The sequence below is a fragment of the Fukomys damarensis genome, unplaced genomic scaffold (assembly GCF_012274545.1).
Source record: "Fukomys damarensis isolate Sample0158 unplaced genomic scaffold, DMR_v1.0_HiC HiC_scaffold_3, whole genome shotgun sequence".
In the NCBI taxonomy this organism is placed as follows: Eukaryota; Metazoa; Chordata; class Mammalia; order Rodentia; family Bathyergidae; genus Fukomys; species Fukomys damarensis.
The window spans coordinates 28,064,595-28,092,566 of NW_022900915.1; the positions used below are offsets into that span (position 1 = coordinate 28,064,595).

The following is a 27,972-nucleotide window of genomic DNA, read 5'->3' on the forward strand; positions in this document are numbered from 1 at the left end:
GACTGGCTGGCAACTTTATCGGTCCCTGGGGCTCAGCCAGGAGGCAATACTCCTGCTCCCATGCTTCTTTCTCAGTCTTACTCCACCCACTGTAGCAGGTCACAACTATCCCCTCGCCAAGTTTTTATCTGATTTGCAAATCCAGTGGCTTCTGAGGGTTAGCAGGAAAGTGCCTCCACAGGGGAAGGCTCTGAGTGTTTTCTCTACCTGTAGGGACCTCGTGTCCCCGTTATTCAGCTTCTCACCCTCTGTCTTTCCAGTCTGCCAAGTCAGTGAAGTTTGGGATTGCAGCACAGGTGCCTGCTCCAGACTCTTTTCTCCACTCCCTAATTCCACAGGTCACTACTCCTGTCAGCCTCAGCCTTTTGCACTGTCTTACCAATCCCATGTGCCTGGCTTTTGGTGTCTCGCCAGGACCTTGGCCTTTGCCCCTCTCTTCCTAGGGGTCATAGGTCTTATCCCAGCCATTGCACTTTGAGTGACTAGCACTTTTTCACTGTGCTCTGTTCTATGGACCTGCTCTCTGGCACATACCTCACTCACTGAGCCATCTTGCTGCAGAAAAAGAGCTAAGCTTGGTGAGTATTGGGTGGTGACAGCTAAACTGGGCACTGGTCTGCAGCTGCCACGCTAGGCTTCTTCCCTCAGAGAGAACTGAACTTTGTTTCCCAAGATAGCACATTCACCAGACCTGGGCTGTAAGCAGCCCTGGAACAGAGAAGGAGCTCTGCTTCTTATTCTAAATACTCCTGTTAATGGAGTTCATCTGTCAGCCTTCTCTTCAAGTTTCTTTTTCTTGGCTTACCTTTTGTTCAACCTCTATACCAGTTGGTGAAACCCTGGCAACCCCCGAGACCAGCTCTCTCTGGTTGGCCATGATGGAATTCTCTGCTACTGTATTCTTAGTAGTATAGAGTGAATACTTACTCTCCATTAAAAGCAGCTGTGCAATTGACTGAGCATACAGAGGGATTTTCTTTTTCAAGACAACTTAAAAGCCATAGATAACATACTAACAATTTCAAATATTAAACATCTACTAGGTGATAAACACAACTTTAGTGTCATCCTAATACATATATGTATCTTCATGTTAAAATTTAAAATTTAGTAATAAATTTTTCCTAAAATTTTACTTTATCTTATGGGCTTTTTTAGGGTAGAAGATTTTATTTCTTCCATTTCTTGACACTACTCATGACTATGTGGCCTAGAACTTTCTCATTCCCTAGGTCACTCAGATAGATAGCTACGGAGATATAGAGAAAGATAGGTTATATATACATAGACTAAAACCACCTAGGTGTCAAAAAGTCAAATGTATTTTTGCAAAGCAGGATTATGCTCTGCTATTTTGCTATGCTCTGCTATTGTGTCATAAGACATGGGATTTGCCATTCTTTGGGAATATGCATCTTAATCACTTATGAGTCCAATTATTTAAATACAGGATGACCAAATATTGTATTTTTCATTAATTTTATAAGATAACAGGAAGTATAAAGGTGATAATTTTATCAAATTTATTCAGTTTAAGTATTGACTGACAGACATGCTACCTACCTTAGTAATCCTTGGGGTAAACTGTTAGGCGGTTAATAAAGATAGGTTTGTTTTTTTTACAGTTAAAAAAAGAATCCTTTTATTAGTCATAGCATATATAAATGATCTTATGCAATAGATAATCACAGTTTAACACACTCTGAGCAAAGACAATAGCACAAAATCAGCATATGCTTACCTTTAAATGTAGCATAAACGTTTAATAGGAAGTTAATATTGTGGGTGTAAACACAAGCTATTAAACATTTATCTACCAGAAAAATACATACTCTAAATCAGCCTCTAGCTACATTAAAAAAAACAATTAAGAATTACATTTTTAGTATTAACTATTAATGTTTTCCTACCCAAATACCAAAGAAAGCTTTTATTTTTGACTAATCATTATGACACAGGCTTAAAGCCTGAAAAAACTGCCTGAAAATGTGAAAATAGTATATGAAAAAGGCAATAAATTAAAACTCCTGATATAGCTTTTAATTTGTTGCATTTTTAATAATTTGCTGTGAGCAAGAATAAGGTGATAAAGGTTTTGGATTTGCATAAATGTAATTTTACTTTATTAAAATAAAATTAATGTGGTATTTCAGTGTATTTGAAAGTTCACAAGAAAACCAACTAAACCAATATGCTAAAACAGCAAAATAAAACTTTTGATTTATCATAGGCAGTAGCTTTTTTATTTAAGTTAAATTTATTATTTGACTGATACACAACAAAATTGTTCATGTAGCAAGTAATATTTTGATATATATCACAAATGTGTGTTTGAATTGGTTTAAACATGTATCTCTTTAAACATTTATTGCTCTATGGGGAAAACTTTTAGTATATTTTCTTCTAACTTTTTGAAATATAAATTATGTTATTGTCACCTGTGGTCATCATACTGTGAAATAACACATCTGAAGTTTTTGAACCTCTCTATGACTTAATAACTATCAAATTTTCACTGTGCTTCCCTTTCTCCTACTCCCCATGTAGTTAAGCCATTGAGAATAAATCAGGCCTCCTACAGAATAATCTTTCTAGGGAAGTTAGTCTGAAGAAACTAGGGGTGTAACATTGGCTTTGAAGAAATCAATACAGTTGGCTTGCCAAGAGTATTACAAAGTCCTGTGTAAGAGAGGTGTATCTAGTGTTAAGTTTAAATAATTATTTGTCATTGTTTTTATGATTCACGATATTAAAACTGAACTGTTAATAATTGGGATCTTTGTTTTTGTGTGTGTGTTGCTACCAATGTCTCTTGGTGCTGCTCCCTGTCTCCCAAGTTACAGCTTCCTCCCCTACTCGCAGGGTGTTATGACCACACTCCCTACCCCTCCTGAAAAGAAAAAGAAGATTCAAGATAAGCATAAGAAACTGTTCCTTTCAGGGGAACATGCATCCCTGGGATGATAAAAAAAAACTAAAATTAATAATACTGACAGAAATGTTCAAGTCAAAGCAAATCTGAAGTAATTTTTTGGTCACTCATAAGATATTGCAATAATTGTTGAATATCAGTGTTGTGTGATTCTACAGAAGACATTCATTTTGTCACTACGAACAAAATTAGAGATTAATAATTGTGGTGGCCAGTAATAATGCAATTAGAAGTCCAATGAGAATCTTTTTGATAATACAGTGAATTTTTTGGGAAAGCCTATCAGTCTTCTAAAAATGGTAATAGAACATACACAATGTACTATTTGTGGGCTGGGGATTTAGCTCAGTGATTGCAGCACCTGCTTCCCAAGCACAAGGACCCAAGTTCAATTCCTGATATATTAAAAAAAAAAAAGTAATGTGCTATTTGTAAATCCTCACCCATTTATTTGAAAATATATGACACATTAAGTAATAAGTTGATTATAATTGCACTGATTAAAAGTCGAAGACAGATGTCTATATGTGATTTTTTAAATGTTTTTTCTTTGAATACTTTTGGGTACTCTCTCATTTGCTCCTCATTTTTTGCCTTAAAAGATAGACACCCTTATTTTCTTCTTGGGGAAAATTGAACTTACACTGAAGGTATCTGGAAAAGATTTGTGATCTTAGACAAGTCAACTAGAAAGAACAATGACTAATTATTATTATGCTTTGGAATAAGTAGAGCACAGGGGTCTAACTAGAATCTGTGTCTGGTGGACTACTTTGTTCTTCTCTCTCTGTTATATGAATATTCAATTGTTAATCCTATTTCATGTGCTAAGAGGTCACTGAGTCAACTCCTGAGACCCTCTGCAGAGCTGGTGCTGTCATTTTAAATTTTCCCGCTTATGAATTGGGCCATTCAGCTTGCAAGTGCTGCGCTGTCCTGTAGAAAGTGTTCGTTAAGAAACTGGTAAAATGGGTCCAGGATTTAGCTCAGTGGTTCCACCATCTGCTTCCCAAGTGCAAGGTCTCGAGTTCGATCCCTGATACAAAAACAAACAAACAAACAAGAAGACTGGTAAAAGCATCACATACAGGAGATTAATATGGTTTCTCTAATATGAGAAACTAAAGATATGAAAAAATTGAAGAAGCAAAAAAGAGAGAGATGATAGGAAATAGGGAGGTGGACTCCATGGAGATGGGAAGGATCTGGGGAAGGAAGGAGAGGAGAGTGCGTGGGTGGGGTAGTAAATATGATTAAAATGCAATATGTGTGTGAACGGATGCCCCAGGGGGAATGTCGCTCTTAGCTATCACAGACATATACTCATTAAAACAAAACAGAAAAGCCAAAACAAGAACCTTGCTAACGAGATGGTGGCACACACTTGAAATTGCAGCACTCCGCAGGGCTGAGGCAATGTGAAAGACCAGCCTGGAAAATTTAGTGACTTAGCAGTACTATCTCAAAATCAAAAATGAAAAAGGTCTGCAGATGCTCCTCAATGCAGGCAGGCTTCAGTCTCCAGTACTACAAAAATGAAAGAAAGAGAAGGAAGGAAGGGAGGGAGGGAGGATAGAAAACTCTGGTGGAGTGTAATCTAAGGCCTTTTAATTACTGATGCTAGCTTAATTTGTCACATTAAACAAAAGTCATGGGTGATAATTCCTATTCTACCTGAAATGCCTTTCTGTTCTAGCTATGCATATCCAAACCATTTCTTTCCTTTAACATCCAGATCAGACATTAACCCTCCCATAAAATCATCCCTGACATTCTGTGCTAAACGTAACTGATCATTTTTTAATTAAAAGTTTTGTTGAGACAGAGTCTCGCTATATAATTCAGGCTGGCCTTGATCTCACTCTGTAGGCCTGGCTGGTCTCAAACTCACAACTGCACTCCTGCCTCAGCCTGGCAAGTGCTGAGACTACTGGCATGTCCCACCACACCGGGCAGGATTACTGTTTTGAATAAAATCTCCCTTTACCTATCTAAGCACTTTAAAATTTATTCTTTTATTTTTTAAACTTGAGGTTGGTGCTTCAGAAAGGAACAAAATATGATTTTTTTTTCAGAAATTACTTTAAATTTATACGTTCCAGAGGTTATATCAGAATTTGGGGTGAGGTAGAAGAAATACAGGATTTGCACAGGCTGTCACCTTTTTGTAACTGTCCATTCCACTGTCCCCATATTTAACACATGCTTTGTTACTAGTGTTCACCTCTGATATAGCTTCATTTCCTTTTAATCTCTGATACATTTTTTGCCTAGGGTTTCACCAGCAAGTAATTGTGTAATAACTGAATAAAATAATATTCAAGAGACAACAAAAACTGAATGGCTAGTCTGGAAGGCATATATTATACCTTTGAATATCCTCAGTTTTCTGCCTCCTTTTCTTACTATTTATCATCAAAACTTCAGATAGAATTTTGTTTTAGTTAAATTTCAATAGCAATGGCAGCCCTAAACTTGTGCTCCCTGTCTCTTTTTTTTCTTTCTTTCTTTTTATTGAGTTTATTGGTACATTCTAGGTACACAGTACAGTTACATTCATTACTGGGATCATGTACCTTCACATGACAGGTCTTGGTTCTCATTTTTTCCCCTTGTCCCTGCCCTCCCTTCACCCCCTCTTTCCCTTTTTTAAAGCTCTTGAACCCCTTTAATTTCCTTGGCTTTATTTTCTGTTTATGATGTGATCACTTAAAAAATGTTTTAAACAGCTTTTTGGGATTTCCATGAAAAAGTCAACGAAAACTCGAGGGTGTTTTGTGAAGTAGTTATTGTAAAGCAGAAACAAGAGAAGTGCATCTAGTCCAGATTCACTATGGTGAAAATAAGTAATATGAAAGAAGTCTCAATATCTCATAGGAAAACACTGACAATTCCAAGTTTTCTGATAAATTCAACACAAAGTCAATGAAGAAAGGCCATAAATAGCAATTCAGTTATATATCTAAATTGTATTAGTATAGATCTGATCTATAATTTCTAACAATCTATAAAAGTAGGCTTATTTAAGTTCAAGCAGCTGCTTTACCAATGGGATTTAGAATGTAGCTTATGATAAGTCATGAACAGTGTACATTTTCAGGCATCTCCATGGATTTCAAGTATCCAAGGTGACATTCTTATGGAGTGTGTTCAATGTTCACTAGTAGCTTTTGTAAAAAAATACTGTATACAAGAAATGTACTTGTCCACAAGATGCTTCCATTCCATAAACATAAATACACAGCATCTTAGAGATTATGGAATATCAATAGGCTTGCCATTTTAAAAGGTTTACTAAACTCCATTTTAGCAATGAGTGTTTTTCTTGTATTACCCAATAAACTACAAACATCTATAGGTTTAAATAAGGAGAACAAGAAGGGTTGAAAGGAGGGAAACAGTGGGGAAAGAAAAAGAAGAATCAATATATATCATGTACAGGTACGAATTCCCTATGATTAATATGATCATTGTATATATCTAAAATATATCCATAAACTTAATTTTTAAGAGTATGTAATGAAGTAGATATTACTTACTTTTATCTCTGATTTTACATGCCAGTCAACATATATAATTCATTTTAGAAAGAAAAAAATCATCTCATAATAGCAAGAAATAGTTCTATTACAAACTATAATATCTCCTTATTTACAAAAGCTTTTCCCCTTCTTTTTTGTTTTTTTTCTTTTTCTTTCATCCTTTCCCCTCCCTGCTCTCCCTAGGTCCCCTTCCCATTTAAACATTTTCTTCCTATTTCACAGTATCTATTGTACATTTTGCTCTTTATTTACCCTTTCAGTTTCTCACACCAGAGAAACAATGTGGTATTTAAACATGTGTCCAACTTATCTTACTTAAGAGTATGGTCTCAAAGTGGATCCACTTAGCTATAAATATCTCTACTTTATCTTTCTTTATGGCTGAGTAGTACTCTATTGCATAGAAAAAAAAATCACATCTTCTTTATCCATGTATCTCTTGATGGGTATTTGAGCTCTTTCCAAGATTTGGCTAATATAAATTGTGCTGCTATAAACATAGGTGTGCACATATTGCTGTGTTATGATGCTTTTAATTCTGGCTTTAGTGATACAATGACAACATTTGAAGTATTCCCATTGGAAATTGCCACATTGGAATCTTCTTCATGTGTGAAAACTGAAGGCCTGGTTATGAAACTCTTCCTAACAAAGAGTTATGCAGCATGAGTGAACAATACTGTTTTGGTGCAGGAAGAAACTCTATCCATTTTTAAGTAATGCTTGTGGTGCAGATAAGTCTTCCATGATTCTTCAAGCATGCGTTTTGTAAAATGAATTTGCAAATGATATGTATTTAAATATAAAAGAAACCCACTAAAGAACAATACCAAGTAAAAAATTCAGTATGCTTTATGTCATTTCCTATGGTAATTAGTGCCTCTTTTATTAGTATAAAATGCTCTAATGGTAATGTGGTGAGAAGTTGTTTGTTTTTTATCAACTACTGAAATGACTTTGGATGCTGTCACTAAAAATAAAGAAATATATGGCTGTGTTGGCAGTCAGAGTGCAGAAGGCCAGCAATGCTTTCCTGAACCCAGCTTCCTTTGTGGGGCTCAGATTAAAGACTTTATCCTGTAGTCTCACCCTGGCATTTTGGGCCCATCTCATTTACTGCCATTCATTCTGGGATTTTTATGGAGAGGAGAAAGCAAGAGTGTCTGAAGGAAAGGTATCAGGGTCAGAATTGAGGGAGGAAGCAGGGAGATACTTGAAATCTTTTCATTTTTTAATGCTTATTCAATATTAATCTATCAGTTTTCCTAAATTTGATGATTAAATTTTCCTCTTAACTTTTTTTTAAAAGCAAGATTATTTTCAGTGATTTTTTTTCTTCTGTACAGTTGCTGGTAAAACAAATGCTAGAGGAGAGGAAAGAAGAAACAGAACAAGGCAAAAGGAAATACATGAGAGATGAGCTTTAAAAAGCTTTCCTCAGGTTGTAGCGTTTTAGAGATGATGAGGGTCCTGGCACTTTTGAATTCAGCTCATCTGCTCACATTTTTTCCTCGCCACACCTGTTCATTCTTGTCTCTGTCCACTTATTTCTATCTTTTTTGCTTTCATTCTAAATGTTCATCCTCATAAAATCCATCATTACATACTTTATTACCCTAATAATGGCTGCTAGAACCTTTCTCCTTATTCCTATTTCCTTGGAAGCATGAGGCTAAGGCATCTGTGAACACCTAACCTCCCACTCCTGAACATGGCAGTGAGAAAAACAGGGAAAGGGTTTCCTAAAATCCTAACCTAAGAGCAAATATCAGACTGGGGCTAAATGTACTCAGGTCGTGTGGTCAGAGCCACTTAGCTACTGTTTGTGGGAATGCACAGCGTTTTAAAATTTTCCCACAATCTTGCAGGAGGTGACAAATGGACAAAGAAGCCCTGATTTTCAGAGGTATGTTATTGTTTCAAACCAATAGTCATGAAAATAAATACATAGGGTTATGAATAGATTTTTTTTATTTTTATTGAGTTTATTGGTACATTCTAGGTATACAGTACAGTTACATTCATTACTGGGATCTTGTACCTTTACATGACAGGTCTTGGTTCTCATTTTTTCCCCTTGTCCCTGCTCTCCCTTCACCCCCTCCTCCCCTCCCCATTTACAAACACTTCATTTCCATTTTTTCATTTTCTCATATTTTTTTCTTTTCCCTTATTTCCTTTCCTCTACCCCTCCCACTTTCCCGACACCTTAAGCCCTTTTCTTCCTATTTCACATTGTTAATTATCCCATTAGGAACTTGTGTAGTATTATAGTTTTTCACACCAGAGAAACTATTCAGTATTTACACGTGTGACTTATTTATTTCACTTAGGAATATATCCTCAAAATGTATCCATTTTCCTATGAATGACTCTAATTTCTCATTCTTTTTGCATTTTATAGAAAAACCACATCTTCTTTATCCAGTTTCCAACTGATTTCCAAGTTTTAGCTATTACAAACTGTGCTGCTATAAACATAGGTGCCCATATTCCACTGTGATATGATTCTTTTAATTCTATGGCAGAGCTATGGCTGGGTCAAATGGAATCTCTAGTCCCAGTTCTTTGAGGCATCTCCATATTTATAAAGAACTCAAAACAATCAGCCCTCCAAATATAAAGACCCAATTCAAAAATGGGCATTGGAAATGAACAGACATTTCTCAAAGAAGTAAAAGCAGCAAATAAATACATGAAAAAATGTTCCACATCACTGCTCATTCAGGAGATGCAGATGAAAACAACACTGAGATTCCACCTCACCCCACAAAGAATGGCTGCTATCAAGAAATCACACAACAACAAATGTTGGTGGGGTTGTGGGGAGAAAGGAACCCTTCTCCATTGTTGGTGGGAGTGCAGACTGACACAATCAGTAGGGTCATGAATAGATTTTAATACTGACATATTTTATTCACTTGCTGAAGACAGTTTTCATCATTTGATTGACTGTTTTCACTCTCTGGTCAGGCTCGAGGAAAATATAAAGTCAACATGAGTGTGAGCATGAGTGAGTTAGTGTGAGTCTGGCAAGTGGAAAAAAACTTTAAAGAAAATGTGTGCTCCCTCTAATCTGAACCACTTAAAAATCCGTGTTCTTTCCGTCTTCCATCTCTTTGCTTTTATAGAAGCCGTGAAATATAGCCATCAGGTGATAGAGACTTTGCCTAGCTTCACTGACTTTATAATTGTGAAATTTTTGTGGTATCAGGTCCTTGATATTTCAGGCTTATTTGTTGTAGTTGTATTTATTACACTGCTCTGGTACATACTTTTCATTAAATGATAATTAATATGGTAACAGTGTCAGTAGCCATACTAGAAGATAAAATATGTTTATTCTACTTTCATGGTTAATGCTATCTATGAAAGTAAAATAGACAAACAATGTAATTTACATTAGACATTTAAGTTCTTTTGGTTCACTGCAGTATGTTTTAGGATGAGAGCAACTGAACCATTTTCATTTAGATATACTGTGTGCTTTAATTCATGAAATACCTTACAATATCTTTGCTCTAAATTTTGGAGAATTTATGCCTTAAGCAATTAAGAAAATAAAGTTTTGTATGGTATGAAAAACAGAGAAGTGCAGGAAAGAAGTAAAAAAATACAAGAAAGAGAAGAAAGAAAATTTATAGCATTATTTGATCTTACTTCCTCCAATAGACTGCTAAAGTACTTGTGAATATATTCTAGAATACAAAATAGGGGAACTGAAATTACTGAATGTATTAAATAACTCAGTGAAAAAGCCAAGTAACTAAACACTTCAAAGTGTCAAAAATCATAATTTGAGCATCTATTTCACTTGAAACGCAAGAGAAGTGTCAGGAAAAATGACTGAACACAAATAGGCCCTACAACTAAAGAGGTCATTTATTCTATTTAAATGCTCATGATAAGCTTAACATCTGAGAAATTGCTCTTTAAGGTAGGATGATTTTTATTCTTTTGTGTAATTCTCTCTATCTATCTGTCTATCTATCTATCTATATGTATTTGGAAGGTTTTAATTATGCTTCTTTACGTCATTCTGAAAGATAAACAGGTTCCCCCTGAATGACAAAAAAGTAAAGTAAAGCAGAATTGATATCCTGTTAGTCATGGTAATAAATATTTGTTGCCAGTGGACTGACTGATCAGTGCATGACTTGGCTGAAAGTAGCTAGATTTGGTTTCAGGATGGTTCAGGTGTCTCATTCTAAAATTAAGGTGAATAGAATAGGGGTCATTGGATTGGAAGTGTGCTGTGTTCGTGGTGGATATAAGAAGAAAATATATCAAAGGGAAATATGTTCTTCTAAGTCTGTACTTGAATTTACCCCCACCCCTTTTCTTTTTTTCCTTTCCTTTTTGGTCTCATTGTGTAGGTCAAGCTGACTTTGAATTCACTATGTAGCCTAGGCAGGCCTCAAACTCATGGCGATCCACCTGCCTCATCTTCCTGAGTGCTGGGATTACAGGTGTGCACCACCATGCTCAGCAGCCATTGTCCCATTTCATGTTTGCTTATATTTCTGTGGTAAAAGCAAGTATGTGGGCAAGATAGTTAATGGATAGGGAAGTACAATGTATTTCAGTGAGAAATCTCACAAGGTCATTGGCACATAATTGAAAATATTTTGCATTACTTACATGCATTTTGCTGTTATATCTTGACACTGAGAAGGTCAAATTAATTCTGTAAATAGTCCAAATCTCTTTAAAATGTACTAGAAAATTATATGAAAGTCAAATTTCTGAAATGGATAATTTATGATAATTAACTGTAACACTAAAAGGTTCTCTACAGGTTTCCTGGGGAAAATTTTACAGTATGTTCCATTTTATTTTTTAAAATTGTCAGCTTTTCAAGTGCATATCTGTTGGAGAATGCTAGATGACTTCATTCCTAAAAAAGCCATGAGGAAAGCTGAAAAATAGCATGGGTATTTTGTTCATGGACTGAAGGAAATTATACTGTTATAAAGTACCTGCTACTCAAAAGTGATTTAAAAGATTCCATACAATTCCTACTAAAATTCCAATGACAGTCGTCAAAAGGATCAGTAAAGACAATCCTGAAATTTGCGTGGAATAATAGAAAGACCCCAAATACACAAAAAAATTTTCATATAGAAGAACAAATTTGGGTAGACCAAGTATCCTATTTCAACTTCTGTTACAATTTCTCTTGTAAGCGAAACAGTACGTCACTGGAATAAAAACAGATACAGAAACCAAATGAATAGAATAGGGAAAGAAGAAATAATCCATGCATACACAGGCAACAAGTTTTTGACAAGAGTGTCACAAATTTACACAATACTCTTTAGAGCAATCTCTTCAGTAAGTGTTGTAGAAAACAGGATATCCACCTGCAAAAGCATGAAATTGGGCCAATATTCTATAATTTGCAAAAATTAATTCAAAATGGTTTAAAAACTTAACTATAGGCCAGAAATCATAAAATTTAGAGAAGAAAACATAGGAGAAATCTCCTTACACTTGGTCATGGCAATGCTTATTTGGGTAGCACAGCCATAGCACAGGTAATTAAAGCAAAGATAGACAAGAAAGACTACATCAAACCCAAAAGTTCATGTGCAACAAAGAAAGCAGTAAATAAAATAAAAATAAAGCCTTGGGGGCTGGGGATTTAGCTCAGTGGTTCTGGCGCCAGCCTGGCAAATGCAAGTACCCGAGTTTGATCCCCGGCACACAAATAAATAAATAAATAAATAACCTTGGGAGCTAGATGAAATATTTTTGCAGTTATATATTTGATAAGGGTTTAATACCCCAATATATGAAACTGATTCAATTAAAAAATACCCATTTAAAAATGTACAAAAGATGGCAGTAGATATTTTTCCAAAGAAGATGCACAGATTGCTAGTTAGTATAACAAGTGTCATCCAATTACTTGTCATCAGGAAAATGAAATCAACATTGCAATGAGATAGGACATCCTGCCAACTACAACAACAATGACAAACCTGGAAGAAATTATACTAAAGGGACATTAACCAAAAACAGAAAGAAAAATATTGCATAATCTCACTTATTTGAGAAATCTTAAAAAAAAACAGAAACAGAATAAAACTGGTTATCATGAGCAAGAGTTGGAGGAGGAAATGGGGGCCTGTAAATCAAAGGGAGCAGTGTTTCAGATACATAGGATGAGGAAATCTAAAGGACTAAAGCTGCACAGGAGGAATACGCTACTATTGTACAGCGTGCTAGAGGTTTGCTGAGAGAGTTGATTTTAAATTCTTTTGATTCACACTACAAAAAGATAACTGTGTGGTATAATGGATGTCATAATTTGCTTGACTGTTGTAACCACTTTACTAGGTGTGTGTCATCCAGATCACTATTTTGGAAAACTTAAATATATACAGTACAAACTATAATGATACATAATTTCATACTTGTTAGGATAAGGATAGGTGTTGGCAAGATATGGTTAAAATAAACTCCTTGTGCACTGCTGGTAGGAATGCAAAACGACACAGCCAGTATGGGAAACAGAATGGAGCATTCTCAAAATATTAAAACTATAATTAATATATGATCCAGGAATCCTTATTCCTAGTATATATTCAAAGGAAATGAAATCAATACTTCAGTGAGGTATCTTCAGTCCCATGTTCACTGTGGCATTATTCACAGTAGCCAAAATAATTTATCATATGGCGTATGTGTATAGCACACTGCAATATAACTCCACCTTTACAAAGAAGGAAATCCTGCCTCTGTTCAGTACAGATGAACCCACAGGACATAACTGTAAGTAAAATAAGAGAGACCCAGAAAAATACTGCATTATCTCATTTATATGTGGAATCTTAAAGAATTGAATTTATAGAAGCAGAGGCAGGGAGAACATGAGCAGATATTAGTCAAAAGGTACAATTTCAGTTGCATAAAATGAATTCTACTGCTCTCAAATACAGCTTGGAGATTGACTATTCAAATAATATCGCATTGTATACTGGAAATGTGCTAAAAGAGAACGCTTAAGCGTTCTCACCACAAAAAGTAAAATAACAGAACAACACAAGTATTACTGCTGTAGGATTCTCGTAGCTATCTGAAGTCACAGAGTGAAATGAATTCTGTACTACATAGACGCTGACACGCAACTGAGGATGTTTCACACTATCGATAGAAAACAGGAAACTACTGTACTACTTCCTCTGTCACTGGCACTCAGTGAATACTGAGACAGATACTTCTTTTATTTTTCCTTTATGACAAATATGCTTAGATAATTTGATATTTCCATCTTATGAAACTGGGAATTTTGCTAGCATTAAAAATGGTAATTATGGCTTTTCATAGTCAAATTTTGATTTCTCAAGATACCAGGGTAAAAGCACAATTTTTATCACTTCAAACTTTGTACACAGGGGCAAGACAATGCTATTATTTCATGTAAATTACATTGCTTGCAAACATTTTGGATTATAAGAAAAAATTATTTACCGCAAATATTTTGACAGTTCCTCTGCAAACAAGTACTTTATTTAAATATAGAATTAAAATGAATCTAAATATCTGTAAAATATTTCCCAAGTGATAGTTGAGGGCTTATAGAAGACGTTGCACAAAAGTACATACTTAGGAAATCATTTTGTACTCTATAAAAGCGGTGATCCTTTACTTATCTTTGTAAACCTCACGATACATACCCATGCTTTAGCAGAAGCCCTTTTATCTTATAATAATAGTGCATTTCCACTCCCTCTCGAAATTCCGCTAACTTTTAACATTATATTATAGTAATGAAATGATGTGTAATTAAATAAAAATAATAAGTAATGGCAAGCTTGCCTTTTTAATAATTTCCTTATCTTTATATTTTTATATGTAATATTGAATTTTATTATAGAATTATTAAATATTTCATAGTCATCTGATCCATTGGGTTATATAACTTTATTTTCCTGGCAACACTTTCATTTATTTTCAAATATAATTGTATATAGAACTCCAATAATTAAACAGATAGAAAATGTAGCAGCAGTGTTGGGGGAGATAGGAAAAGGGAAGTGAAAAGAATATGTGTTATACACATGATTCAACTCACCATGTTGAATACAATCATTATGTACTGACAACATGAACCTATAGCAATCTTAAAAATTTTAATAAATGAAAGTGTAGCAGGCCTTCTTTAAGAAAAGAAGCAAGTTTGATCTTATCCCCTGCTGCAAGAACTTGGGAGTTACCTAGAGCATAGTTTGCTCACTACTGATCTGGTTAATTTTTTCCATCTACTCAGAATCTTTTCTAAATCATTTTCTGAGCTGATAATACTGTATATTCTGCAATACAGTTCTTCCAGGGACAAGGACATGTTTTTGTACAAACGATGCCATACTTTTCTTTTTTTATACAAATCTGTCATCCAGATAATTTAAAAATCCCCACCATTAGATCTCTAACACTTTATTTTATGCTTGTACTTCTTAGTGATTATTCATGGAATAACTTTCCCGATTTTGGAGACAATGCAGCTTTATGGTCTCTATAAAAGTGGGAAGAAATAAACTTAGTGTTCAAATTTTCCTTCTAAAAGTGAAATATTTGCTGGTCTTTGTTTTGGTCTCCTTGGGTGATGTTATGTTTAGACCCAGAGTGACACTCTTTTGTGTGTGACAACAGAGTAAAAATGAATCATATCACAAAAGTTAGATGAAGTCTAGTTTTGGATCTTAGCACCCACAAGGAGATACAGAGATTCATATTTTTTCAAGTCCTTGGAATTAGATGGAAACTTAGAAAAAAAAAAAAAACAGACTCAAAACAAATGGGAACAAAAGGCAGAAGACAGATCCAAAGTTAAAATATTACACAGAAGAGGAAACATATTTTATGAAGACTTTTTCTGTAGACTGGGAATGTGCTAATTATGCAGTTTCATGGGTTAATCCTACTATGAGAATTATTGATTCTAATGTAAGAGTCTAACGATGCCTTCAAAATCATTATAGCTAACCACAGCCATAATTGCTACCGTTTGTTTGTTGTGGTGACCGGGAGGTTTTGAGTTCTCAGCCTAGTACTTTCCAATGTATTTTGTTTACTTGGAATAGTAACATTGTTGGGCATAGAATATTTGTCACCTCTTAGGATGTCTCAAGCAGTTAAAGGTATCAAAGCCTGTTATATTTAGTTTCTATCATGTCATCAGTGCTGTCTAAGCAGGTGTAATGAGAAGTAACTCCTTACTGAGAAAAATAAACCAAATCGTCTATTTTCAATGCTTAAGAATTTATAGACAGCAATAAGCAGCAATATACACAACAGAAGAAGAGACAAGACAAGTTTAGAGGTTAGGAAGATCTATACCAAGTGAATGATAGAAATGACAATACTTCAGTTACCCAAAAATATAAATCCAACTGAGCAGTACACAATTACAGTAATGTTATTACGGAGCTACTGTGTTGATGCAGATGAATTTTTTCCCATGTGTAAGTAATTTACAGAGAAATTGGATCATTAGATATTCTGAAATTTAATAGTTATCTACATTTTTAAAATTAGTGCCTATTAATTACAGAGATTAGTGGGTTTTACTTGGCATATTTGAGCATGCATTAACATACTTCCATAATTTCCACCCCACTTCATTATTTGTGATGCACTTTCTTAATTTCTGTCAGTTATCTCTAGCTAAAGACCTCTACCAGCACAACTGCCAAACAAATTGGCAGCTGAACAAGTCATGTTTGTTACTATGCTGTTTGTTTTCTTGCTCAGTCTTTTAACTTTAGCAATGAAGCTCTTTCAGTTGTCTCCTTTATCTCTCTGACACACCCATCAATATGTGTGTATATGTTAATATATCCTTACTTTTTACCTATATAAAACATAGAAACTCATTCCACACATACATTGCATCATTTTCTATGAAGCCCTAGTTCCTTTAATTGAGTTGCTTTCTCATTGTGCATCTTTTAGTGTTTGTATATTTTGAGTACTGCTTTCTAATCAGATATGTCTCAACTATTTTCTCCTGGTGCTTTGTTTGTCCTGATTTCCATTAGGGAATATTTTCCAGAGCAGAATTCAATTTTTAAAAATCCTTTTTGTCAATTTTTCTTTCATTATTTTTTTTTTTTTTTTTTTTTTTTTTTTTTTTTTTTTTTTTGGTACTGTGGAGTGAACTTAGGACCTTGCACTTGCGAGGCAGGCTGCGGTCATTATCTATTCTTTTGTGTTACTTGCACTATCCTTTAATTACTGATATCAACCCTACCAAAAAATGCTTGTCCAATTAAAAAATACATTTTTTCTATTTGTCAGGTTGCAAAGTAAAATATTTTCTTAATGATCTTATTTTCTATATTGCATGATTAGGTGTGCCACATATTGTAGAATTCCATAAATATTTTAAATCTTCAAATATATCTAATGAAAACATTATACACAAAAGATTGAGGGACATATATGATGAATGTTGAAATTATAAAATGTAGTAAAAAAGTTAACATTTATTGCCCTCAGGCACTCTCCCTTACTTTGATACCACTTACTGATCATTCTTACCACATGCTGAAGGTGTTCCAGAGGTCCTCTTTATCAGAGTCTTTGTGAGGTGTGATAAGAACAATGGTAAATGCTGCTACTGCATGTAATCCAGTGGAAAGCCAGGCTCAAGAAAACATGATTATGGGTCCTCATTTACTCTATTCATTGGATTGGCACCGTGAGACTTCTGCTTCTTCCCAAAGTTATAATGCTCATGAAAGATAAATGTTTTAAGTTGATGCCGGACATTGAGGAAGCTAGGATGGTGCAATTAAAGACACTTATGGAAGAGTATGCACAGACTGCTTCAGAAAGAGTCAAGAACGGTGGGATAAGTGTTTTGAAAGTCAGGGAGTCTATTTTCTGGGGATTAAAGGCAATGTGTGTTTACTATAAAGAAATATTTTAAATCACATCTCCTATATGTGTCTACATTTAAAATATAAATTTAAAATTAATGATGAAACCATGGAGAAGACAAGCACAGTGAGACATACTGTACTCCTAGCCAATGGAAAGCAGTGGCGGGAGCATGGCTTGGGTCCGAGTCCAGGAGTTGAAGACTAGTTTGAGTAGTGTAGACACACCTTGTCTCACAATGAATCAGTTCACCAAACAATAAACAAACAAAATCGTGGAAAATGAAATTCACATCTACATATAATGAATTTTATAAATTTATTAAAGTCATTTTAGACATCTTTGTGATCTAAACTTAGGTGACTGCAGTGTCTTAGAAATTAGTAAATAAAAAACAGCATTAAGGCTATGTAGCTTTTTTAAATGGTCTTAAGTCATATAGTTGGAGTACTATGCTATATTCACTTTAGAAAAATAATTTTGTCAAAATCACCATTTGTTATTTGTCTGAATATAGTAAGAAAATCACAAATTGAGCGATCATGAACATTCATTAACTACTGGATTTAGTTACTAAATTGTTTTTTCCCTGGTAGCGAGAACCAAGTATAATTTGATTTGTCATACAATTTGAAACAAACTCCTAGGAGTATATCTTTTTATTGTAAAGCATTTATATTACACGGTTCTGATATTTAAATTGTAGTACTGAGGATAATTGTTGTGAGTGGGTTTGCATAAAAATTGTGAAATATAACCATATCAGTCTGAGGGTGAGAAAATGAGGAGATCAGTGGTAAGTAAAAAAGCAATTTTCTTTTACTTTTCATATGAAGTTTCCAGACTGTTGCTAAAATAAAGAGAAAGGACTACCTGCAAAAATGTTGATGTCTGTATTGAAAAAAATTCCATGTAGTAATAACTTTAAATTATTGTGAACTCCTTCATGCCTCCAGGCATTATAAATCATAATGTCAACGAACCAGAGTATTTTTTATCCTCTCAACATAAATAATAATGAATTCTGGATGAGTAGGTGAATAGATATTTGTAAGACTATTTAAGTGCCTTGATTTAGAGTAGTCAATGATCTCATAAAAACAGAGGAGACAAGTGAAGGTAAACAGCATGAAACAGATATAATAATTTAACATTGAATTCTTTCTAAATGCCTGAAGGATGTACTTAGTTTATGGGCTAATAATAAATATAGCCTCTTAAAGAAGTAAACATCTTTGCAAAGAAAACAAGCACAGTTTCATTGTAACTGAATAAAAAAAAATCGCTGTAAACTTTTAACTCATTTTATCACAAGAATATGAATAATTGTTGAAGATGTTAATTGTACCTTATGTTTCTTTGGAAGAATTTGCAAATGTTCATTTTTAGAAATTGGCCCTCTGGTCTTCTTCTACCACTATTTATTTTTGCAGCAAATATATGTGTACTTCCTGGGACATAAAAATTCTGATAAGGACCCTGCCCCTAAGAACTATTTCAGATTTCCTTCAAAATCTCAACTGATTTTTTTTTTTTTGGTACCAGGGATTGAATTTAGACCTTTGTGCTAAAAAATACCAATAAACTCAATGAGAGAGAGAGAAAAAAAAAAACTCAATTGAATTTTTCTTCACAATTATTTCCTGACCTCAGATTTTAACCTCTTTGAGGTAGAAAATGGTGTGAAGATTCTTGTTATCCATAAGCCATACAAGTAGCAAGGGGGTTGTAGCACAAATTTATGTTAATAATATTTTACTAGTAACACTTAGACACATATAATCAGGATTATCCTCCCTCGACATGATCAATTTTATGCATAGACAAAATGTAATGGAGGTCCAAACAAAAACCATGCTGTGCAGTTAAAATAAAACAATATGCTCATATATGTGAGCTTGACATATTAAATTTAAACTTCTTAGCATATAGAGGACTCAAACATAGGGTTCATTGGACCCCATGCCAAATTAGTACATGCTGACAATAAGGTGCTATGAACACATATATATCATTACATATACATCAATGAAATAATTATTCTCCCTTTTATAAACTTATCCGGAGGAATACAAAGGCTGGAAGAATATTGAGTAAGAATATAGAATACATATCCACTGTTTATGATTATGAAACAAACGTTTTATTTAAAAATGGGAAATGACAAGAGAAAGAAAAACAAAAATAACAAAGCAAGAATATGGAATTATCAGCTTTGATATTTTCATAGATTTTGTTAAGGGATGAATTCTTTTTTGTATGTGTGGTATCCAGGATCAAATTTAGGATTTTATGCTTGCGAGGCAGGCGTGGGGCTGCTGAGCTAAATGCCTGGCCCAAGAGGGCTAATTTCTTAGTTATGATATTTGCTGTAAAATTGTACCAAGACATTTATTTACATGAAATATTATCTCAATAACTCTATGTTAGTTTTGAATTGTTTAGACATATTATTATAGACATAATGCCTTAAACACACAAGTTCCACTCCTGTAGTTCTGAAGGTGAGAATTTCCAAATGGGTCAAGCTAGACTAGGGTTTAAGTGCAGGCTGGAACACATTCCTTCTGGAGACTTTTAATAACCCATTTTAAGTGTCTGAATTTAAGCACATCTCAAAATCTCTTTTGCCATAGAAGACAACATAATCACAGACTGAATACTTGAAGTGAGAAGCAGACACTTTTGGGGGAACTACCTCCAAATAGTAATAACTTCCCATTATTTGCCTATCAGAAGCTTGTAACAGGCTTCTTATGAGAACAAGGTGCTATTCCAGAAAGAGTACTGTACATGCAGACACAGAATGATAGGTCTGAGTTATGACTATTATATTGTTTTGACATGCTCTGTGTATCACTAGTTCTCTGAGCATTGTTTTTGTAACTGAATAAACAGAATAAACTTAATAAGTCAAGTATGCTTGAGTATTTCCCAGGTATGTCAAGGTGCTTATTTCATGTAGTCATTGATGTAGCACTATAAAATACTTATATTTGAGTCTTGAAATTGATCATTTCACTCTAGGAAGCCTAAGGATTAATAATCATAATAATATGCTCTGTTGATAAAATTCTTTCTTCAAAATAGTCAGCAATCATCAGACAAATTCATGCAAGAGAGACTCAGACAAATTAATGCAAGAGTTTAAAAAACATATTTTAGGAAATCAAATAGTATTGAAGTTACTGAGGTAGGAAAGTGAACTGAATGACTTATGGCCTATTAAACAATCTTCTCATCTTACATTGATTTGCCAGTTGCCTATCTCTTTATAGTTTAATTGCATCATTTGATTTTTAGTACATCTTCTTAAATGGTGTTTTATTTTGAAGGTTTCTACCTATATTTATAATTTTTACCATGCTTAAATTGATCCCTCGCATCTCCACATTTTTATATTTAGAATTCAAGATCTTTTCATTAATGTTGCCACAGATTGTATTATTATTAGCCTTGATATTTCTTTTCATTAAAATTTATCATTGTCTTAAAAAACTTTGTGTAATTTGAGAAAAGGAAACACAAGTTTCTCCTAGACTGCGGACAGGAGAAGGTTGATGAGCACAAAATGGAGAAAGAGCGGTGGGGAAGGGAGGAGAGAAGATATTTATTAAAGGAACATTTTATTTTTTATTTCAATTACCCTATAAAGATCGTTTACGTGTCCTGTGTGCAAAAGTGTATGTAGAATACATATTTAAATGTCAAATTCTGTCTCACATGGTGCATGACTCTTCAATCTATAAACAACTATGAAACAAAGTTGCTTTGTAACTCTGCTTTTTCTTTTCACATACTATGCCATGTTGGAAAACTTCCTTATGCTTGTTAGTAAGAACTAATACATACCTCAGAGGGTTTTTGTGAAGATGACATCCCATGTTATGTATAATATTTCAAATAGAGGGTGTGACAGGTGAGGCAATTAATAGTGAAACAAAAAAATCAAAAGAGAAAGAAGGAAATTTGAAAAATGTTAACGATCACTTATTACACTTAAGATTTCTTAGTTTTTTGGTCTTTTGTGAAGTGGAGACTTAACACTGGCTCAAATTCAAGAAGAAAAGGTAAATTACCCATCTTTATGGATGACTTCACAACACATGACCTCAGTTCTGAGATGCACCAAGAACAGCTGGCAGGCTTCTTTTTCCTCAGTTTTTTTCAAAGCAATTTGGGCAAGAATTGTTGGATAAGTACTTATTCATTCATAGTTAAAAGTTCTGTATTTTAAAAATATGTCAATTAGAAAGGATACTTATGTGCAAGGCCACAGCTTTGTAAATCTGCCATGCAAAAATTGTCCTATTGATTTGACTGAACATTTTCAGAAAAAGAGAAGCTACTACCTTCAAAAGAGAAATTTTATCTTCAAACATGTCCCAATAGTGGAACATTTATTTTGTCTTGAATTAGTATCTGTCTTGCTGTAGCAACTATATCAATGTGGTGATATATGGATTTTTAAAAATTCTTGTGAAACTTCATTGTTTTATTTTTGCTATATACTTTATAAAATTCTTGATGATTTGGCTCAAAATGATTGTAAGTCCTAATCACTTTGAGGGAGACAGAAACCTAACTAATCACTTAATTACTTTTCAGTTCCCACTGGTTTTCTATTCATTTCATTTATATGCCTAACTGCTTTAATAGCTTTTACTGAATAGGTTGTTTGAACTAATTGACTGGAGAGCCGAATAATCAAACCAATGCTGCATGGATAGTTGGAGTAAATATGTCATCTTATAGAATTTAACTGCTCATTAGCTTGCTTTATGAAAGTCTTAACTAATTCCTACTAACCTTTTCACCCTGTCATGTTCTTTTGAGTCATTCTATTCAGGTGAAATAGCTTACTTTAGCAGGTGAAATCAATGAGTATATCAGTGACAATTTATTCTCTAATAGTTGCCTATTTGTTTAACTGCTCTTGACTTGAAAAAATGGTGTCACTCAACTATCACTCTTATCATAGTTTGTTCATGTCACTCCTTCCAAGTATTAAAAGCTTTTCAGTTGTTTGCATGCCAAATTGTAACTTCCATATATTTTTGTAATATTGTACTTTGTATTTTTGTAACAATTGTGGATTTATATGTAGTTATAAGAAATAATACAGAAAGATCTAATATGCTGTTTTCCTGCCCCTTACCACATGATGGCAACATAATTATAAATATGAACAAAAATATGAACAAGTAGAATATGAGCAATGACATTATCCATTTACCATATTCAGATTTCATCAGTTTTAAGTGCACTGGTGTGGGGAATGAGGTACGTGTGTATTTAGCTCTATGCAACTTTGTCACAGATGAACTTGGCCACCATTACAATCAAGACCCCAACTCTACTGGAGTAGGAATACCCCAAGAAATTCTCACAGGCATCTTTCTTTTGTTACTGTGAGTAACCTCCTCCTGCTGCTCCTTCTCCTTCTTTGACAAAGTTGCCACACACCAGAGAAAGGAAAATCTCTTTTTTTTTAATAAATGATGCTGGAACAACTGCATAGCTGCATGTTCTGTTATATTCTATTTTTAAACAGCTTAATCCTTACCTCACACCAAATACAAAAATTAACTTTACAATTTTCCTATCATTGCATGACAGCCTTGCTTTCAGCAATTTTCTTTACTTGGAGCCAGTGGCAGTCCAAAAATGTTAAATAGAAAAAATTCCAGAAATGAAGAAATCACAGGTTGTTACTAGTGTCACAACATCTCCTCACGTCCTTTTCTGTCTCACCTAAGATCTCCATCAATCTTCTGCTCAGTGTATCCCTGCCACCTGCCTACCAGTCACTTACTAGGTATAGGAGTTATCAGGTCAACTGTCACAGTATCGCACTGCTTAGGCTTAAGAAACCTTCATTTTATTTAATATTGACACCAAAGCACAAGTGTAATCCTGCTGGCAAAGAGCATATGTCAAAGAGTCTTAAAGTGCTTCTGTTATGTGAAAAAATAAAAGTTTACTACTTACTAAGGGAAGGAAAAAAGCATATACTGAAGTTGTTAAGGATCTTTTCAACAAATGATGTTAGGAAAAACCGGGTATCCACATGGAGAAGAATGAAGGTAGATTTTAGCTCTCATAGTAACGAAAATCAACTCCAAATGGATTAAGTGCTTAAATATATGGCATAAAACCATGAAGTTAGCAGAAGAAATCAAAAGAGAAATTCTTCATGATGGCATAATGGGCAAGGATTTCTTTGATAGGGACCAAAATCACATGAAAAGAAAAATAAAGCAAAAATATACAAATGGGATAATGTAAAATTGAAAGCCTTCTACACAACAAAGGAAATGATTAACTGATTGATCAATTTATCTATAAAACAAAGTTTTATATCCAAAGTACATAAGCAATTCCAAAATTCAAGAGCAACTAATAGATAACCCGAGTAAAAGGGACTATATAGCTAAATGAAATATTTCAAAAAAAGACATATAGCTATTCAACACATAAATGAGAAAATACTCAATATCAATCATCATCAGGAAAATGAAAATCAGAACCAAAGGAGATTTAACCTTTGTTCATTAAGAATGGATATTATCAAAAAAATTAAAGATAACAGTGCTGGTACAGAGGAGGAGAAAAGGAAGCCCCCGGCAAACTGTTGGTGTGAATGTAAACTTATTCAGCCATTAGAGAAAACAACTAAAAATAGAACTTCCATACAATAAAGTAATCCCATACAATAAAGTAATACATACAAAGACTATGAAATCGATTCATCTACCCGACATCTACCCTTCAGTGACTTGTACAGCATGACTTATAAGTGGCAGAAGAATTGAAATAATCTGGGTTCACTAATGAATAGATAAAATTATATACATAATATTATTAATACATATTATATATCATCTATAAATAATATGTAGACTGTCCAGTCATAAAAAAATTTAAACACTGCCTGGTCATTAAAAAATTAACAATGAATGTAACTGTACTGTATCCCTAAAAGGTACCAATAAACTCAATTAAAGCTGAAAAAAATTAAATCCTCTCTTTTGCCACCATATGTAGAGAAATGTGAATCACATTATGTTTAGTGAAATAGGCCAGAAAGGGAAAGACAAATCCTGAATGATCTTATTCAGGTGGAGCCTAAAGAAACTGCTCTCATAAGAATTGGGAGTAGAATCGTGACTACCAAAAGTTGGGGAGACTGGGGGGGATGGAAGGATGTGCAAAGGTTTACCAATGAGTGTCGTGTTACAATTATGTAATAGCAAGAAATCCTGATCCACTATTCCACAGTAGGGTGACTAAAGGTCACAATAGAAAAATGCGCATTTCAAAACGCTAGAAGAAGGGCTTTGGAAAACGTTCACCTTAGAAAAATGAAAAATGTTTTTATTGAGAGATGTGATTAACCTGATGTAAACATTTTACAAGGTACAGTGTATTAAAATATCACATGGTACCTTAATAATCTTTACTGATTATATTTGTATGCATATGTTAAAGTGAGTTTAATTTTTAAAAATCGTATCAGGCATAATCATTTATTGAGAGAAAATGTTTCTGTGTAATTAAAAATAGACCTGTCTACTAGGTTTCTGAAGGAAAATAAAATAATTTGATCAAACCTCTATGGTAATGTTTATAGACAGTCTGATCACAATTGCCCAAAGCTGGAAATCACACACCTGTCAACAAAGGACTGATAAACTGTTATGGATCTATAAAATGCAATACTACTCTGAATTATAAAGAAATATACTACCAACACATGAAACAACATAGGTAAGCCTCATATATATTTATTGAGTCAGTAAAGTCTGATTCAAATGGCTAGATAACATTTGATTGCATGTTGGAAGAAGAAAATTTTATAGAGAACAATGAGACTTTTAAAAAATATAATTCATAGAAAAATCTCCATGTTCTGATTCCAATTATGAAGAAAACCACACCAAACACAAACTGATGTGTCCTTTAGAAATATTTATATCATTAAAATATATAGATAGGATATATCTATTAAAATACTAACACAGATAGATATGAATGCATACATATTCTCCTACAACCCTAATCCTTCATGAAGTAAAAAGACATTCCAAAGGGCAAATATTTTTCATATGTTATTATCTACAGTTATAGCACTTTTGAACTGATGTGTTGGGAGTTACACAATAAAATTTTTATGGCAAGTAAAATCAGAGAAGAGAAAACAACACATATTACACAAATATTTACTAATTGCAAAACCCTGAGACTTTTTCACTATTACCACAGTATTGAAACATTAATTAATCTGCCTCAGAGAAAAACATGTTTAAATATGGAAGAGATGTGGGGTGGAGAAAAGGGAGAGGAGGGAGATGTAAACAGGAATGATGATGTAGTATGTATGTGTACCAACTTCCTATGAGGGAAATATATTTTAATACTATACATGTGATCATATATAACATAAAATAATACATGCAATTATGTTAATAAAATATAAATTGAAAATATAAATATAGATGTTAAAATAGCTTCATTTGAAAAATACTAATTAGAATTTGAAAGAATGTTTTTTCTGAAGGGGGTGAATGGAGGGCAGGGGAATGGGGAAAAAAATAGGAACCAAGATATATCATGTAAAGGTACAAGATCCCAATGATGAATCTAGTAACTGTGTTGTATACCTAAAATGTACCAACAAACTTAATGGGGAAAAAAAGAGTTTGAAAGAATGGAAATGTAATATTTTATATGCTGTTTAGTTCAGGGGCATTTGGGATTATGAAACATTTTCAGTAGTAAAAGGTTTTAATATATAACAAGAATTTTATTTTAGTATTCATCTTTCTATGTGATATCTGTGCCAGAAGGCTATAAAATCACCCCACTTTAGAGTCTTGAATAAAAATGATAAACTAAAGATATTAAAGCTCAAAGAGATGAACATTTTCTATATATTTTACTCTAATAAAAAAGGAAATTATTGTTTAATCAGTTTACCAGATGAGTTTTGAATTTGGAAGAGGCTGCAGCAGGTTTAATAGTGTCAATGTCTTTGGCTTGTCTCTTTTCACAGAGAAATTGTAAAAGGTCTCTGGGAAAGAAATCAAACAGATGCTCAACTCCTAAATTTAAGAAAATGCCTAATTTAGAGTGTGTTTAACACCTTTTTATTTTCATTAGTAAAAGCATAACTTGAAAATATTTTTCTTTCTTATTTCATTATCATCTACTACCTTCTTGTTTCCTAAGAGAAATAAAGCTTAATGAGATATTCTAATATAACAATGGAAATTCTTAAAAGAAAATTAGCATGTTTTTTCCTGAAGGGATTTACAGATTAATTTGTCCAATCACTGCACAGAACAAGAGAGGAAATCAAAGAAATGTTTTCAGCTAATGGAAAGAGTTGTTTTTTTCCTGCACAGCAATTACACAGGGAGCCTTGGCTGGCTTCTCCCAGGGTGGCTTTTGTAGAAGTGACTCCCTGCACAGAGCACAAACATCAATAGGAAAACGAGGGCAGGAAAACATGCAAAGGACACCCTAGGCAGAAAATGCCTTTCCTGCTCTTTTAATTTCATTTTTTTGTGTTGCCTTTACTAAGGACTGAGCATAGGATAATTAGAATATATACAAGATTATTGTGACTTCCTTATGTTCATACAGGCTGGAAGAGCTTATATAGACTCCAGAGACATTTCTCTACTTTCCCTTGCACAGCTACATAGAAGGAAAAACAAAAGAAAAAATGACAGAGGTGATATGAATACACATCCCATAAATAACTTCAATAATTTGTATTCTATTTTACATCAAGCTGTAGTTATCATACTGAATTTCACACAGTTATTAATTACTACAGTTTCCTTTGGAGTAATTAAATCTTTTGGTTCAATACATAGCTTTTTTTAAGAGTAGGAAAAGTTCATTGAGGGAAAGAGAAATTTATTGAGAGACAGAAGGGGGACCAGAAAGTGGGTTGCCTGCTCACCCCACTTCTCCAAGATGTTTTAGACAGCCAAGTCCTGTGGTGAGGTGGGTACAAAGTGAGACAAAACTGTAAGACCCAGTGGAAAATTACAACGTGGGCATGAGGTGGGGCAAAACCATGACCAACCAATAAGATTACAAGGACAGTCACCCAGGTAATATTGACTAAATGGGGTCAAATTGGGGAGCAAGTCCCATAGCAAGCACACAAGGATTTTCAGTAAGGGTGGGGGTCAGGGATATTTCCTGGAAAGGCTGGGTTAAGACCTTGGCCCCCAATCCAGGTGATTAACCAATTTAGAATATCAACTGTGGCTATTTATCTCTAGGGGAAGCACAAGAGTGTAGTAGTTTCTCTCCTTTTACAATTCTGGCCACAGTAAATGTGTTTTTATTGTCCTCCATGTTGGCTCCTTACTGTGTTGGCTCCTTGAGGGCAGCCCTGTCTAATTACCTACAAGATATCTAATTAACTTATTTATCTGCAATATTTCCCCCTCTGAAGAAGTTCCCCTAAGTGCTGTGAGGGGGGAAAAGGATGAAGACAGCACTGGCTATTTCTCATTGAAGAGGGTCATAGTTTTCGTTATATACTTTAAAGGTTCTATGATATGAATATGTATATCCAAGAATGGC

General features: G+C 34.0%; 1 long non-coding RNA gene across 6 annotated transcripts in view; it reads left to right on the forward strand.

The window, feature by feature from the left end:
* The first annotated feature begins 472 nt into the window (after window positions 1-472).
* Window positions 473-27,972, forward strand: part of LOC104851229 — a 40,829-nt gene continuing 13,329 nt past the window's right edge. For all 6 annotated transcript variants that reach the window (XR_777161.1, XR_777163.1, XR_777159.1 and 3 more), the window contains exon 1: window positions 473-578. This is a non-coding gene — a long non-coding RNA (uncharacterized LOC104851229). The remainder of the gene's footprint in view (window positions 579-27,972) is intronic.